Consider the following 17,517-nt stretch of genomic DNA (forward strand, 5'->3'; position numbering starts at 1 on the left):
TCCCGACATGTAGGCCTTTCTTCCTTATTTCCTGATAACCCCCTGCAGAAACAGATAAACAACAAAACTCGTGGAATTCTGTTAGATCAAACCCTAATTCTAGGTGTTGTTTGCATATTGGTCCTTTCTCTTGTTTATTTGATAATTAAAATTGATACTTAAGAACCGTCAACACCGACGAATTCATATTTTGCAGGGATGCCAATACGTATCGGATGGAGTCGAGGGAAAATCATCGCCCAGCAGCAAGGCAAAGACCGCTTCCTCCATGGTGTCCAGAGGGGTTGACCAAGACACAGAAAAGGAGATTGCAGCGTGAAAGGCAGGAAGGGCTAAGCAAAGGCGAGAACTCTGGTCAGTCTGGAGATCAGCAGCAATCAGATCCCAAGGGGGGAGGTCCATCGGTAGGAGTCAACATGGTCTTTATGTTGCCAATGGAGTTTCTTGCACCATCTAGCAATGATGAGTTGGAATTTTTCGATCAAATAGCTCAATTGGCTCTGGATCCGATGACGGCTATCTTCGAGAAACCAGCCGATGATGAAAGACAACATCTCAAGGCTCTGTTTATCAAAGGAAGGGTTGATGAGCAGCCGATGACCAAGATCCTAGTTGATGGTGGGGCTGCTATCAACATCATGCCGTATGCAGTATATCGGAAGCTTGGGAGAGGGGATCAGAATTTGACCAAGACCGATATGATGCTTAAAGACTTTGAAGGGAACGTGTCTCCAGTCAAGGGGGCAATATGTGTAGAGTTGACCATCGGCCGCAAAACCTTGCCGACAACCTTCTTTGTGATCAGTGGAAAAGGTGCTTACAACTTGCTGCTAGGGAGAGATTGGATTCATGCTAATTGTTGCATCCCGTCTACAATGCACCAATGTTTGGTTCAGTGGGTAGGTGACAAAATTGAGATTGTCCCGGGAGATTCTTCTTATGTCATTGCATCAGCAGAGGCGGACACCTATGAGAGGACTAGGTGTATTTCAGGAGAAGTTTGGGAGAAAGATTTTCTCAAGGTTGCCGATTACGAAATTCCACCGATCCAAGCAGTCGGTTCTGACGAAGGTTTTTAATGGATAGATTCGCCGATGATGGAAAGTTAGGCCAGGGATTCACATCGGCCGATGATTTGGTAGAAGTAGACATAGGTGGTGGTGATAAGCTTAGACCTACTTTTATTAGTGCTAAGTTAAGTCCTGAGTGTAAGCAGCGATTAACCGATTTGTTAAAGGAATATAAAGATTGCTTTGCTTGGGATTATACCGAGATGCCTGGTTTAGACCGATCCATTGTTGAACATCGGTTGCCTATCAAGTCTAGATTTCGGCCACATCAGCAGCCAGCACGCCGATGTAACCCTAATATTCTTTCTGACATCAAGGCCGAAATAACCAAACTTATTGAAGTTAAATTTTTTCGGCAGTGTCGGTATGCCGAGTGGATTTCCAATGTTGTTCCGGTCTACAAGAAAAACGGGAAGCTTCGGGTCTGCATTGATTTCAGGAATCTTAATAAAGCTACACCGATGGATGGATACCCAATGCCAGTTGCCGATCTGTTGGTTGACGCCGCGGCTGGACATCGGATTATCAGCTTTATGGATGGCAATGCAGGGTACAATCAAATATTCATGGCTGAAGAGGATATTCCAAAGACCGCGTTCAGGTGCCCTGGTCATGTTGGATTGTTTGAGTGGACAGTCATGACTTTTGGCCTTAAGAATGCTGGTGCTACTTATCAAAGGGGCATGAATTTTATATTTCATGAGTTCATCGGCAAACTGGTAGAGATTTATATTGATGATGTGGTGGTCAAATCTAGGGATTTCGCAAAGCATCTTGCCGATCTGCGAAAGGTATTGGAGTGCACAAGGAAGCATGGATTGAAGATGAATCCCAATAAGTGTGCATTTGGTGTATCGGCAGGGCAATTTCTTGGTTTCATGGTTCACCAGAGAGGAATTGAAATCAGTCGAAGATCTATTGATGCCATCAATAAAATAGTAGCCCCTACCAACAAAACCGAGCTCCAATCCTTGATCGGCAAGGTAAAATTTATCAGAAGGTTCATTTCTAACTTGTCTGGTAAGATCCGTGCTTTTAGCCCTCTTCTTAAGTTAAAGGCCGATCAAGAGTTTGTTTGGGGGAAAGAACAACAGTTGGCTCTGGATGAAATCAAGAAGTATTTAATGAATCCTCTAGTTTTAATTCCACCTCAGCAAGGGAGGCCCTTCAGATTGTATTTATCCACCGATTGGGCAGTCATCGGTTCAGCTTTAATTCAAGAGTTTGAAGGGAAGGAGCGTGTGATTTATTACTTAAGCAGGAGGTTGATTGATGCTGAGACCAGGTATTCGGCTATCGAGAAGTTGTGCTTGTGTTTATACTTCTCCTGTATCAAGTTAAGGCACTACTTGTTATCAGCCGAATGTACCGTTATTTGCAAGGATGATGTGGTCCGATACATGCTATCCATGCCGATTATGAGTGGCAGAATCGGTAAGTGGATTTTGGCACTGTCGGAGTTTGATCTGCGTTATGAGTCGGCCAAGGCAGTTAAAGGACAGATTATGGCTGATTTAGTAACTCAACATTGCGGTATGGTGGAGGCTTTAGAAATTGTGCCTTGGACACTCTTCTTTGATGGATCTACGTGTGACCGGGGGGCAGGAATCGGCGTAGTGTTAGTTTCCCCTCTGGGAAAGAAGTATGAGTTTTCCTTGCCGATTATTGCTACATCAACAAATAATCAGGCTGAGTATCAGGCTTTGATAAAAGGACTGGAGTTATTAAGGGAAATTCGTGCTGATGCTGTTGAAGTCTTCGGGGATTCTATGCTAGTTATAAATCAATTGGCTGGGAGCTATGAATGCCGAAGTGAAGTTCTCATAACTTATTACGAGCGGAGCATGCAATTATTGAAAGAGTTCAAGGATTTCCGATTAGAGTATGTTCCTCGATTGCATAATGAAGAGGCCAATCGATTGGCTCAGCATGCCTCGGGATATCAACCTATGATTGATACAATATCGGCAATTGGTGCCGATGATTGGAGAAAAGAGATCATTGATTACTTGAAAGATCCGTCCAAGAAAGTTGAGAGATGAGTTCGGTTTCAAGCCACCAAGTATGTGCTCCTCGAAGATGAATTGTATTACCGAACTATTGATGGAATTCTTCTTCGATGCTTGAGTGATGATGAAGCTAAAATTTTGATGGGAGAGATTCATGAAGGGGTATGTGGAGCACATCAGTCGGCTTTCAAGATGAAGTGGATGATTAGGAGGAATGGATATTTCTGGCCAACCATACTTGAGGATTGCTTTAAGTATTTCAAAGGGTGTCAAGGTTGTCAAAAGTTTGGTAATATTCAAAGAGCACCCGCGTCGGCTATGAATCCTATTATCAAACCTTGGCCGTTCCGGGGATGGGCTATTGATCTAATCGGCCAGATTTATACACCATCTAGCAAGGGGCATAAGTTTATTCTGGTTGCCACCGATTATTTCACTAAATGGGTTGAAGCTATTCCTTTGAAGAAAGTTACATCGGTCAATATAATTGATTTTGTGAAGGAACACATTATTTACCGATTTGGAATTCCTCAGACGATTACTACCGATCAGGGCACTATGTTCACATCAGGGGAGTTTGATGAATTCGCAATCGGCATGGGGATTAAAGTGTTGAATTCCTCTCCTTATTATGCTCAAGCTAATGGGCAAGCCGAAGCATCTAACAAAGGAATCATTAAACTCATTAAACGGAAAATTGAAGAAAATCCTAGACGGTGGCACACATTGTTAAATGAAGCTTTATGGTCCTATCGAATGGCTTGTCATGGATCAACTAAAGTTGCACCTTATCAGTTGGTGTATGGACATGATGCAGTATTGCCTTGGGAGATTAAGATTGGGTCTAGGCGACTATCTTTTCAAGATCAATTGGCTGCCGATGACTATACTACTTTGATGACAGACGAATTGGATGATCTAGCAGGACATCGGCTAAGGGCTTTGATGAGTGTAGAGGAAAATAAGAAAAGGGTTGCTAGATGGTACGACAAGAAAGTAAAATTAAGGAATTTGCCGATGGAGACTTGGTATGGAAATTAATCTTACCGATCGGGACTAAAAGTTCCAAGTTTGGAAAATGGTCTCCCAATTGGGAGGGTCCTTATCGGATAAGTCGATCGGCTCCTGGTAATGCATATATCCTAGAAACCCGTGAAGGAGTTGAATTTCCCAGAGCATTAAATGGCAAATATTTAAAGAAGTACCATCCCAGTATATGGGTCGATGCATAAAGATTTAAGTGCCGATAACACTCCTATCGGCTGGATTAAAAAGTGTATCTGGGGCCGGACTTAGTGTTTCAAAAGTTGCCGATAACAATCCTATCGGCTAGATTGAAACGGTAAGAAAACTGGAAGTGCAGGGAAGTAAAGATGCGTCGCCGACGAGATCTTCATGTGCTTAGTAGCGCCTGGATCACCGATATGGCGCGCAGCCGGATGTGGTTGGCTGTTTCTATCTCTTTGATATCATCATCGGCGGAGCCTTCTATCGGCTTCAACTTCTTCTTCAACTGCAGCGCCTTGCGACCGTGAGCATTTCTTTCTTGCTCGAGGAGCTTGATGGTCTCCGGCAATTGGTTCTTCTCCTGTTGGGCTTGGGATAAAGCATCCTCCACTTGTTTGAGTTCTGCCAACAGGGCTTCTCTCTTTGCCGATAGATCAGAAATCTTCTGCTCCAGTGCATCTTCTGAAGACTTCAAAGCACCGATGTTTTTGTGCTTCTCATCAGTTAAGAGTTTCTCCTTCCTCATTTCTTCAGAGAGCTGGGTCTGGGCAGTTCTATCGGCGAGACGTCGGGCAGGCTTTTGGTACTGCAGCTGACGGCTTTCCAAATGTGCGGCCTGGAAGAGGATTTCTTCGGCATCAGCAGGAATCTGGCCTCTGAGAGTCTTGAACAGAACCTTGGCCGGATCAGAGTCATCGACTAGTTGAGCCGTGTCTTGGTGAAGGAGAGCTGATAGTTCTTCCAGCTTGGCCCTGATCTCTGCCGATGTGATGCCAACTGTCTGGGAAGAGCTTGCTTCTTCACCTTCTTCTTCAGAAATGTCGATGGCGAAGGAGAATAGGCTGTCAGGAGAATCTTGCTCCTGAGAAGGAAAACAAAATAAGTTAGTTTATACTCGGAGAATCGGCAAATAATACTAATGGAGATTGGGTGACTTACTTGCTTCAAAGGAATTTCTTGCCTTTGACTGGAAGATACCGGTGGAGCCGTAGGTTGATCGGCCAGGGTTGCCGATGGAACGACATTGACTGAAAGGAGACAGAAAGAGTTATGAGGCTGAATAAGAATAAGTTCATTGGTGGCAATATTATAAAAATATGTTACCTTGAGGAGGGACGATGCTTGTCTGAATTGGGGGAACTGCCGATGACATGATTGAACCTGCTAGGCCAGTTGTTTGCTCACCTACATCAGTTGATGTACTTTCTGCTTGGGGTTCTTCCTGCTGGGGTTTGTCTACTTCTGGTGCTTGCTGGATCTCTACATCTGGAGGGGAAGGAGAAGATTCCACCAGAATAGGAGATGCCGAAGGAGTTGCCACTTTCTGGCGCTTTGTTCCAGCCCTGGTTCCCTTGGCACCCTTCCTCTTTGGCTGACTGGTCTGGGGGGCATCGGCACCTTGGCTTTTGGCTTTTGCCGATGCACTGGTTTGCCGCAGCAACAAAAAGGAATTTATGAATACAAATGCAGCCGATGTAAAGGTGATCGGTATAAATGAAGAGGGTTAGCAGTTACCTTATAAGCCTGTGCTAGGGCGAAAGCAGCTACCGATGGTGAAGTCTGGGTCTTCCTGGTGGTGACCTTCCTCAGGCGTATACCTCGATGCATGATGGAAGCCAAGGTAGGGGCGTTGTGGCCAATTGAAGAGATTGGGCCTGATGCAAATAGATCAATCGGTTTGCCACTTTTGCTGACCGATGGAGGAGTATCATCAACCTGCAGAAAAGTTCAAAAGTAAATTGCCAATAGAAACAGGATTGAAAGAATTGAAACATTGGTTCGAAAACACTTACAGTGTCATTGGGAACTTCGTACTCGGGGTCAATCATGCCGCGGTACGTGAGGGCTGATTTACAGAACAGATGGTCCTTCCATTCTGCCCACCATTGTTTGTATGCCTGAGTGATGAAAGCGGCTGGAACCCACTCTGATAAATCCACGTCTGTATCGGCACTCGATGGCAGTTGGGCTACTTGGATCCATTCAAGGAGACTGTTGATGGTTTCCCTGGGCTTTATCACATCGGCGTAGCAGAGCGCGATCGGCAGCTGACCGAAAGCTAACTGACGGGCTAGTGCCGATGGGTTGTAAAATTCATAAGTCTGAGGGGAGGTTTTTCCACTACCAAAGAAATTCACTGGTATGGCTCTGGGAGTCACTATTGCCATCATTATTTCATTATCCCGGTCAAGAGCTTCATAAAATGGGTTGAAAACCAGGGGAAGCATACTGTCTGGGTCATCATAGGCTAACCATGCTCGCTCATCTCTGGCCAAGCCCTCATACAGAGTTTGGAAGAATCGGCTGACCTGATCTGGATTACCCCCTGAACCAGGCAAAACTATGACAGCCTCGCCGAAGTTTAAGGGAGCACGTGTTGCCGATTCCTCCTCACCCAACACATGATTTTCAGTTATGTCCCTTGGGAAACGCTGTGTGAACAGGTTAAATTCAAGGCGTTTGTGCAGATGCAGATTGAGCCACATATTGATAAACCACCAGGGGCCTCCCAAGTTGCCGATAGACTGACCAAGCAAGAGCTTCTTAGTTACTTGATGGAGGAGGTGATAGGCCGCTCCAAGCAGGTATCGGCCAAGGGGAAATCGGCCACCATTGGCCAGATTTTCCGCTGCTGCTAGATGAGCAGAAGTTGGTCCTGCCGATCGGCCACAAAACACGAATTTGTCTAGCCACATGTTCAAGAAGCAGGTCTGCTCTTTTGCGTCAACAGGGCCTGTTTTGCGGTATTTCTGGATATACCCTGACCAGCCGCCAATGGCGCGGGTTTCTACCTTAGCACTGGGTTTAGTATCGAAGAAGTGGGTGCTATCGGCAGAAGAAATATCTAACCCGGTGAGCATAGCTACATCGGCAAGAGTGGGGGAAACAGGGCCATGGCCAAAGACAAAGGCATTGAGCGTGTCTGACCAGAAGTATGATGCAGCTATCAGCAGTGACTCGTTCCTATGCATATCAGCAATAGACAACCTAATGCATTGGGCTAGATTTCTTTCACCCCATTGGACTTCATTTGAGTTGCTGACTCTCAGAAACCAATTTGTCCACCCCACGGTAGGGCTGGGCCAGGAACGAAAAGTGTCCTTCCACAGATCCAAGGAAAAGTTCTCTGCCCTGAAAGGGATCTTGTTGGTTTCTGCGTTTATGAGATCGGTTGGATCTAGATCCCCTAACGGGCCAAGGCATTGGAGATGTGATCGATCAGTGGGGATGACAATTTTGTTAGCCGATTCCTAATGGTTTTGGAGGTATAAAAAAACACAAGAAAAAAGAGAGAAGGGAAAAAATATTCAGTACGGCGGATTGCAGATGAACGAGGGTGCGAGAAAAGTACAAGAGAAGGTGCGAAGAACTGACCTCGGGGATGATGAAGTTGACGGCCATTTTGTCACAGAGAAGATTGAGAGTTTTGGAGTTGGTGAGGAAGGAGCCTCGTCGGAGATCTTGGGCCTTTTTGGAACAGCGCCGCCGCCGGAAAAGGTGAGGTTGGAGTTGTAGAATGATGTGATGGAGAAGGAGTACCCGAGAAGGAACTACTTATAAGACAAAACGGGCAGGGGCAAATCTGACTTATCTCTTTGCCGCATCCGTGAAAGCCGAGGATACTCAGGTAGATATGGTAACTGTTCGCACGGTAATCAAGGGATTGTGCAGGTGATTTGAAAGGAAGCGGTCATTATCCAGAGATAATTTACTGTGCGGGATCTCCTGGTCGGCCCATCGGCAGCGCCTGGTAACGGTCATATTGCCGATAGGAAAGAAATGAGGATATAGCCGTTTGGAAAGATAAGATTCGGGTGTCCTGGTCAATACATCGGCAAATCTCTGTAACGGTATGTTACCGATACGCGACTAAGATGGAAATATCCATTTAGGGAAGTTGAAGATGTCGAGGGATCTGCGGAAGGATAGGGTCAAAGTTGTTCAGATTAAGGCTGTCGGTTGCCAGATTAGGAGCATTAATTGCGGAAAAGGGTATCATTACTGCAGAGAATTTCGGAGCATTGATGGTTTCATACTCCGAAATTGGGGGCATGTGTTGACACCGTTTTTGGACACGTGACTAGGTTTGGTAGAGTATGGGCCAGCAAGGTAAGTCAGCGGTGTTTTATACAGGATGCGTTGCCGATGAGGTTGGTTGCCGATGAAGAACGAGTTGGACGTGATTTAGTCCATAGATGATGATGCGTCTGTGCCGATGACCGCGACAAGGGAGTCTGCTGATGGATGCGACAAGGGAATCTGTCGATGACCGCGACAAGGGAGTCTGTCGATGATGCGGAGGGATAGTCTGGAAGCTACCGATGGGTTCGTGAAGGTGTTCCAGTGTGTCACGGGATAGTTTTATGTTTCCCTTAGTTGTTTAAATCGTTTTATATACGGATTCAGTGTAATTTAGAATTCGAATTCTAGTCGTGTCTGGTTGTAGCTCTGTGAGCAGGGTATAAATATAGACCCTAGGGCCATGTAATGAGACATCTATCAATCAATCAAACACACGTTTTTACTCATATTCCAGCATCTACTTTTTCGACGACTTCGTCATACTTTTTCCTTTTCACTACGAGTTCTTAGGAATTCGTCGACTTAAGCTCGGCGCGTTCTCAAGTTCCGCGTGAATACCTCTTAGTCGTGACATCCGGGCGCATCGCTGTTGTCAGGACTAAAGTATTCGAGTTACCACCTTTGCCGGTAGCAAGGTCAAATCGGCTGGCACGCCTTAACGTTTGGATCGGGTATTAGCCTTTTGTGTTTGCAGATCAGTTTTGCACCAACAGTACCTCAGTTTACACCTCTGCGCTCTGGATTTACCCCTCAGTCAGCTACAGCATCGCAGCTAGTGTTGGACTCCTCAACAAGGCAGCATATCAACTTCTCCTACAGTGCTCTGACTGGTGACCCTACTCCTTCACCTCTGCAGGCTCCTGCAGCTTTTACGGTCCTAGTTACCACTACTGAGAGCCTATCATCGTTAGTAGCTTCGTCTGAGCACCTTGCACCTTCGTCTACCATGCCAGAGACGTCAGCTACAGCGACAGAGTCTGTGCCAGGCTCGTCAGCAGGACTTGAGCAGCCAGCACAGCCTGTGATAGCTTTAGAGCCCACAGAGCCGACCCAGACCGCTTCTCCACTACGTGCAGCTTCAGAGGGTCACTCTACCTCCTCCGAGTCGATGGCCGATGGATCAGACGATGCAGCACAATTTAAGGCCGTGCCGAGGGACTCCACTACTCCGCCTCCACCTCCTTCGTCTTAGGTTTTTGGCACTTGATGCCAAAGGGGGAGAGAGTGAGGGTATGACAGTTAGGGGGAGCTAGAGCTAGCTAGTGAGGGAGGGCTCTTGATTATTTTGTGTGCTACTCCATGCATCATGTTTACGTTTATGCATTGCATTTGTGTGAGATACTCTTGTGAGATACTTTTATGGTTGTGAGACATGACTTATGCTTCGTTGTGATATCTTCATGTCATGTGTTTGGCTCATTTTACTTTGCTTCCATGTTTTTACTCTGATATACTATGAGCCATATGTGTTTATATCCTATTGTATTCATCTCACATATTTGGATGCAGGATGGTAGACTTGGTTGACATAAGCATGCCTAATCCTTTTTGTTCTTATTGTCTCATGCTTATAGAAACCAAGTCATTTTAAATCCTCATTTCCTTTCATACTCGAGGTTATTGTTATCAATCACCAAAAAGGGGGAGATTGAAAGAGCATCTAGGCCCCTAATGATTTCGGTGATTAATGATAATGTTGATTACTGTGACTAACGTGTGTTTTGTAGAGGCAAAGTCATTAGTGAGGTCATGGTAATAGGTACTCGATGAACAGGCACGTACATGCCTACTTAATAGTGGAAATCGTTTTGGTTTTCAAAGGATGGATGGACATCGTCAAGACTAGACTAGGTCTATGTGCCATATGGTGAAGAAGGGCACTTAGAGTAGTTTAGGACTTTGTTTTCCTTTGACCATACTATTAAGAGGGGGTTTGATCTAGTAGCTTGACTTAGGCAAGGCTTTAGGTTTAGGTGTGGTGCACACTTGGTAAACCTAGCACTAGGCAGCTCAGAGACAGTCCTTAGATCAAGAGGAACCATCTTTGTTTTGGAACGGTCGCGTTTCGACGAAGTTAGGGTGCCTAAGTAGGCACCGGACGCTGCACCGGACGCTCTGTGAGTGCGTCCGGTGAGGTCCTTTAGCCGTTGGAGTGCTCGGTGCTTAGGGTTAGGCACCGGACGCTAGCACCAGACTCACCGGGTAGCGTCCGGTCCAACACCCAGGGAGGTTGTAAACCTCCCCCGAGCACCGGACGCTAGCATCGGACTCACCGGGTAGCGTCCGGTCTTAAACTTAGGGAGGTTGTAATTCTCCCCGAAGCTCCGGATGGTGCCACCGGACACTGGGATGTAGCGTCCGGTGACCTGTCAGAGGTAGGTACAGTTAGCCATTGGGTGTCATCGGACGCTCGGTGCAGAGCATCCGTTGTAACATCAACAGCGTCCGGTGACCCCGTTTTTAGTGGAAAACGGTTGGCCGATCCTTGGACTTTGTGGGGTGTGTTTATACTCCTCCACCTCGTCCATGAGAGGTCTCTTGCCCATTTGAACATCTGAGAAACTTGTTGTGGAGCAAGAGAGTAGCAAGAGCCTAGAGAGGATTTAGATTTGAGAGATTTCTTGTGAGAATCCTTCTCTAGTTGAATTCCAAGAGTCAAGTAAGCATCCACCACTCTCTAGTGCCTTGTTTGGGTCAAGTGAGAGATCATTGCTTGTTACTCTTGGTGATCGCCATCACCTAGATGGTTCGGTGGTGATTGGAGGCACGAAGACTGCCCGGAGTTCTTGTGGTTAGCTCGTGTCAAGCTTGTGAGCTGTTTTGGGTGATTCACCACGACAGAGTGTCGAAGAATCAGCCCGTAGAGAGCACTTGGTCCTTGCGCTGACCAAGGGGGAGCAAGACCCTTGCGCGGGTGCTCCAACGAGGACTAGTGGAGAGTTGCGACTCTCCGATACCACGGCAAAACATCGCCGAGCATTTTCTTCCACCACTCCTTTGCTTTCTAGCATTTACTTTGTGCTTTTACATTCCTAGAATAGCCATGCTAGAATAGGATTGGAACTAGGTTGCAAAACTTTTATCCGGTTGCTCTCTAGTCACAATAGGCACAAGGGGTTGAATTGGAGCTTATAGGTTGCTTAAATTTTTAGAGAAGCCTAATTCACCCCCCTCTTGGGCATCTTGATCCTTTCATAAGTCATAAATCACCTACTGTTCCTTTGGGTTCGTATTAAAACCGGGTTGATCTTAGTGAAGTGCTAATCAGTATATATATGTGCGCTTGCGGATAATCAATCTGATTATATTTATTAAATAGGGTGCAGTTAATTTATACCAACACCTCTCGAGCAACAGCAGGCGCTCATTCCCCTCCCAGAGCGCTCCCTGCCATCTGCCATCGCTCGCAGGAGCTCCGCTGCGACCTCGGCCGGCTCAAGCTAGCTACTCGCCATGTCTCTAGCCGAGCAGCCCCACCCAAAGCTCCCCTAGAGTGTCCTCTGCCATGGCGTCACCTCCATTACGACAACTGAGCACCAGTGAGGCGACATTGCCGAGATCCTCGCATTTTCACCTCGCCAGAGATCCACCGCGCTCACCGGCAACATGGCCAGAGCTCCCTGGTCCACCTCCGCTCCTCATTCTTATCCCAATCACTTTCCCTTCTCATGCTGGTGCTCGTCGTCGACCTCAACCACGTCATCTCTGGCTGAGCATGCCGGCGGCAAGCCCGCAACGCCGCCGAGCCCCCTAGAGCTCGGTGGAGTTAGGGAAAAGTAGGTCCACAGGTACGCCTCGAGGAGAGGAGCACGATGGTGCCCTCAATTTCTGCAGAGACCTCACCGTCATCGAGTTCTACGACGACCGAGCTCTCCTCTGCTCTGTCCGTCTCTGTCGCGTGGGTCCCTCCTATCAGTGGGTCCCACTCGTCAGTCCCTCACCCTCTCTCTCCCTATGTTGTTTGTTTCTAGTTTCTGTGCTGTTTTTACAAAATTTATATCTCGAGTTTGGCAGATCCAATTTGTGTGATTCAAATCTTTTCATGATCCTGGGTAGGTCTAGTTTTTAATAAAAATATGAAACATGCCATGTTTGTACAGAAATAATTATTTATAAATTATCTCTTTTATTCCCTAATAAAAAGAGGAGAATTATATCTTTAGATCTGTGAGTCCTCTGCTTATGAAAATACTAGGAGTTGATACTTATGCTATGAATAGGCTCTGACAAATTTTTCATGAATTTTAGATGCTATATGATGAAGTTATAATTATTCCTTGTTTAATTAGGTGTTTCTTGTGAAATTTTTAATAAATTGGTTATAACTCCTATTGAGATGAAATTTGCTGAGTAATGTAACTATGTCAAGAGAATGCCATGATAAATCTAAAATTTGTTGTTTGACACTTTTCACTAGGTTTCCCAGTTATGCCTTTATTACCTTTGTTAGCTTGTTATTTTTGTACACAATAATCTGCATGTCCAAATGCAATGAAACTTTTGCAGTAACCTTGTTGAAGCATAAGTTGCTTGCTGTAATTTTGTTGGAATGTTTGGAGCACTTATGCTATATGCTCATTAATTCACCTTTAATAATCAATAAATAGAAAACGGTATATTAAAAATGAGTTTTGGTCTTTCCATGAAGTTTTATAATGTTTCTTAGACATTCCCTAGCTTTTGGTGCACTTGGTTTGGTTCAATGTTACTTTCTCATATGTGGTGAAATATTATTTTTGCTATTTATGGCTTGTCTAGAGCAATTCCTGCATAACTTGTGAAACTTCTTTACAAACTACACGAAGATGAGGTTTGCTGGAAATCTTGTTTATAACAAACTTGTAGAAAACTTACTCATCTACCTTGTGTCCAAATTTCATAGCATTTGGCTAAATGGTTTAGACGTTATAGCTGTTGCAAGTTTCAGTTTCAAAGTGCTTGCTCTCTAGAATTTCCAGAGCAGATCTGGAACTTTGCTTGTATGACCTTTTTGTATTGGGAATCAACCTGAGGTGTATAAATCGTAGTTGTAGGTAATTTAATAAGCTTTTCAGAGAGTGCTCACTCACTTAGTTTGGCTAAGAGATGCTCAAGTTATAGCTAAATCTTATGACTACTAGTTCTGCCTAACAGACCCACTACATACATGTGATAGTATAAGTTGAGCAACTTGTAGAGTTAGCATCTCTACCGGAGAAGAAGTATGCATAGACCCAATGAGCTATTAGTTTCTTGATCACAAGTTCTTGGTCGTGTTTTGTACTTTTGTTACCTGCTTCTCCTAGTCCATCATCATGACATGCTTGCATTCCATGTGCATTTCTTATATTCATTACCTTGTCATGCATATCTAGGTGCATCCCAAGGAGTAACACTGCTGGTGTTCGCCCCACCGGAGCCGGAGGAACAGCAGAAGGATCCACCTCAGGAGGGTGGAGCGGAATAGGAAGACTTTCCCGAGAGTCCTAACCACCACCCTACTACTTTCATTGAAGGCAAGCCCCGAAGCATTCTAAGTCTCGTATTATTTTGATATCATGCTTTAGAGTCAATTACATATGGTTATGTGTTGATGTATTAAGTGGTAGGCGTTGATATGTAACCCTTGCTGCATAAATACTATACCTTGTCCACCTTTATACCTTACCTTGAGTAGGTCTAGGATCAAAATACTGCTTAGCCATGCTTAGTCCGGTAGCAGTCAGGTGATTTCCTGTCACCTGCGAGAGTTAGGTGGATAACTGATCACGGTTGGCTATATTTGCTATCGTGGAAATAACCATGTGTTAATAATGAATGAAGACCGGGCGGGATGATGATAGTGAAGAAACAAGGCATGGAGGTCTTGGGTGTGAATCTATCTCTTCTGTGTCGTTTAAGGACTGATACGTTGTACGTCCTCTTGTCATGTTGAACGCATACCTGACACTTAGTTGTCCAGATAAGTCGTTCCGACTATGAAGCCTATGAGTTCAACTTAGGCCGGATACACCATTCTGTTTGAGTGCACACCCCGGTTGGTAGTAAGTATGTGCGGGGAGTCAATGGTGTAAGACTGAGGTGTCAGGTTAGAGTCCTGACCCTGGCAGATTGGTGTCCCTAGGGGTGCGACACTGATCGAACCCGCGAAGTTATACCTGAGTTGTTCTAAAGGTGACCTAAAGCTACCTTCGTGAGGTATGCTTGGGTGAGTGCCAGGAATACCCCTCCAGCTAGATAGGAATCAATTCGAATCACCATCTCTCTCGGATTGTAAGAACTTGACTCGAGAAGCGGCAACGTAGAGACACTAAGTGAACTTAATGGTTATGATTTTAATGATGATAGCTACATGATAAACTGGATATGGTTATTAATGTGATGCTTAATAATTTAGGGTTTTCTTAGAACAGTTGCTAACCTAATGGATAGTTGATTTAAATAATTAACTTGCTACTAATAATGAATTACTTGCTCTTGTTCTAAGTAAGCTTTTATGCAAAATGTGAGCCAACTAGCCGCACTAAAATAAGCCTTGCATGATCCTTGGTGTCACTTTATTTTTGGTTTATGACGGGTAAGTCTAGCTGAGTACATTCTCGTACTCAGGGTTTTATTCCCCTTGTTGCAGATGACATCGTGTATCATGGCTGCTGTGCTAACTGTCACCATCTGGCTATGGATGATGAGTAGATAATGGGCAAGATCACTTCTAGTATCTTTACTTATGCTTTTGTTGGGTTGACCTTGGAACTGGCATGTAATGAAACTAAGTGTGTTGTGTGTTCAAAACACTTCGCTTCCGCTACTACACTTGTGTTGTAATAATTTCACTTGGAACTTCGATGGTTGTAAAATTCCACCTGTGTTGAATGTATTTAATCTATGATGGAGATGCTTGATCGTGTACGATCTTGTTTGTATGTTGGTTGAATCAAGCCTTATAGAGGTTTCATCGGACTACCGGGTTTATATGGGTTCAAGTCTATTAGCTTGACTACTTAAGTAGTCGCTAATTCATTTGAGTTCTTATAAATTGGACGGTTCTGTTACAGCTGGCATCAGAGCAAGATTAAGCACTTAACCATCATGGATGTAATTAAAAATAAATAAATTTGTTTTTCCCAAACTATATGACAACCTAGCTTGAGGATGTGGCTGTTTTGAAAGGCTTACATAAATTGTATAATGCTAGTGGTCATACCCTTTATGCCCAATACTAACTGGGGGGTTCTTTTCTTTCGTCATCCATACAGCGTGCAATAGTATGGATGCCACTTGCTTGAGTGGTAATGTATGGATCTATACACCTCTACGCTTTGGTAAGTGAGAGTAGTGAGAGCATGACCATCCAACCGTCGGTCTAGGGGAGAGTTAGCTGTGGTTACTAGAATATTTACATGTTATACACAAGTTTATATGAAGGTACTTAATTGTGGGTAGTTGGTATGACTGTGTATAAATGTCTTTCTGTATATATGGGCATGCTTCACATGATTAGTTGTTGACATTTACTACCATCATTACTAAAAAGCAGAAATAACTCCTACCCCTAGCAACACGCCAGAAATGTTCGGTATATAATTAACCGGTCATTTAGCAACTAGCCACTTCTTAATTACTAACATTCCTAAATATGAAGATGGTTGTCATCCCTAATTATATTGCTATGAAATTATTATAGATTTATATGTACTAACGTGACTGGGTAGATATAAAAGATACGAATATAACATGATTGTAAACTAATTGGGTTCTGCAAGCGGATAGATAATTATACCGTTGTAGCATTTTACCTAGGGAGTTTATCCAAGTTGTTGATTTATATTTATACCACTAGGAAAGTGTTGGGTATTCTTAACATCTTTACCAAAAGTAGACAGTTTTCTAATTCCAGTAATGGTGCCAAAAATGCCAAACCTATCCCTCACACCACTTAAGCCAAGTTGTCATCCCCAGCATGAGAGACGCGGTATTGAAATATGCAATTGCTCTTATAAATAAATAATGAATGGGATCTGCAAGCGCACAGATTAATAACGATGTAGCATTTTAACCGGGAAGTATTCCATGTATCGTTATTTATATTTTTACCACTAGGACGGGATTAGCAATCATCAATATTGATTACAGAATGGAATATGAGATTAAGTATCTATCATTGCATGTATAATTGAGAACATTGTATCTAACTCTTTCATACAAGGGTAAGTGTCACATAAAAGATATATGAAATAATGAATAGTGACAAAGATAATTAATCTGATCATAACTTAGCCACATAATAAATATGATAAGCACCTCAATTAGATACTCTAGAAAGTCATTAGCATGGAATTAGAACGAACTACAAGAATATTTCCTAAGTTATTCTCAACTATATAGTCTAGCATTATCATAGTTAGTGCAAGCATACTTAGCAATCATTGCGAGACAATACTACACCCATGTATAGTGATATTAGCAAGGTAAATGAGAAACATAGCAATCACTCCCCTATAATAATATTGCTCTGCTAGCCCAATACACGAGAGGGGGACTATATAAGAATCAATGAAGCTGTCACTATCACGAACTACCCCACGATCTGGCATATTGGGTACAATCGCAGATAAATACGATATAGGCACCACGCCTACACAATATCTATCATTTACCCATGGATCCGATGGATAAACACTATACGATCCAAGCATGTATATAGATCCAATCTAACTAAGCCAAGTATATAACTATGATAAACTAAGAACAATATAATCTTGAATATAAACAACTAGAGCAAAGTCATAAGCAATATATTGAAGTAGAACAAAGTCATATTCATAATATTGAAGAACAAAGATAATTAGAAGAACAATTAGAAGCATAATTAGAGAATTACCAAGAATCCTCTTGACAGATCCGGAAACCAATCGAAGATTGACTCCTTCTAGTTCTAATCATATGTAGCTATGCTAATCTAGATGTCTAATTGATGTGGTGGCTCTAATCTTGATCAGGGGCTTCTTCTCCCTTGAGGAATAATGAATTAGGGTTGAGAGGCTCCCTCCTCCAGGGGCCAGGGGGTCTGGTTTTATAGTCCCTTCAAGTGAATATGGGCCGTTGGATCAAACCGACATTGATTGAATGGTTATCCTTGATCCTTTAGG

Source organism: Sorghum bicolor, chromosome 2, assembly GCF_000003195.3.
Source record: "Sorghum bicolor cultivar BTx623 chromosome 2, Sorghum_bicolor_NCBIv3, whole genome shotgun sequence".
NCBI lineage: Eukaryota > Viridiplantae > Streptophyta > Magnoliopsida > Poales > Poaceae > Sorghum > Sorghum bicolor.